This window comes from Penaeus monodon, chromosome 27, assembly GCF_015228065.2.
Source record: "Penaeus monodon isolate SGIC_2016 chromosome 27, NSTDA_Pmon_1, whole genome shotgun sequence".
NCBI lineage: Eukaryota > Metazoa > Arthropoda > Malacostraca > Decapoda > Penaeidae > Penaeus > Penaeus monodon.
In genome coordinates this window covers 35670469-35670970 of record NC_051412.1, presented here as the reverse complement: position 1 = coordinate 35670970, position 502 = coordinate 35670469, and the positions used below count along the sequence as shown (strand labels likewise).

Below are 502 nucleotides of genomic sequence, written 5' to 3'. Positions count from 1 at the left end.
GGTGGGAATTGGGTAAGTTTTGAAAAATTTCTTGGTAAAAAGAAATAAGGAAAACTACACTAATAAATTTTCCTTTAGCTTTGGGAATCTTAAAATAATACAATATTTGGAAAGGATTTGAGAAGAAAAGAAGCCTCTGTCATTTCATTAAAGTCATCTCAGAGAGATAAATTCAATTTGATCAGCAGTTTGACAGTACAGAATTTCTTTGAATTCAATGAGTCAGCGCTGGGTTCTACCTAGGAATCAGATTCGTTCCTGTGCTCTGCTGAGAATCAGGTCTTCCACAGTATCTAGCTCTTCTCGATACTGACTTGGCAGAGTATAGGTCTGCTCTGAAAATAGAATAAGTATGTATTCATCAAATTATCATTACTCATTATATGAATAAAACAAAAATAAATGCAACATGTTGTGCTCATAAATTACATGTATAATAGTTTAAAGTGAATAAAGTGATGAGAGAGGAAAGGCAGAAGTAATGCTAGGGAAGGAACAACTG

The 502-nt window shown here is 33.5% G+C and overlaps 1 protein-coding gene across 1 annotated transcript in view; it reads right to left on the bottom strand.

Annotated features, from left to right (window-relative positions):
- LOC119590507 overlaps positions 1-502 on the bottom strand; it is a 19867-nt gene that overhangs the window by 6745 nt on the left and 12620 nt on the right. The gene's annotated exons all lie outside the window — the stretch shown is intronic.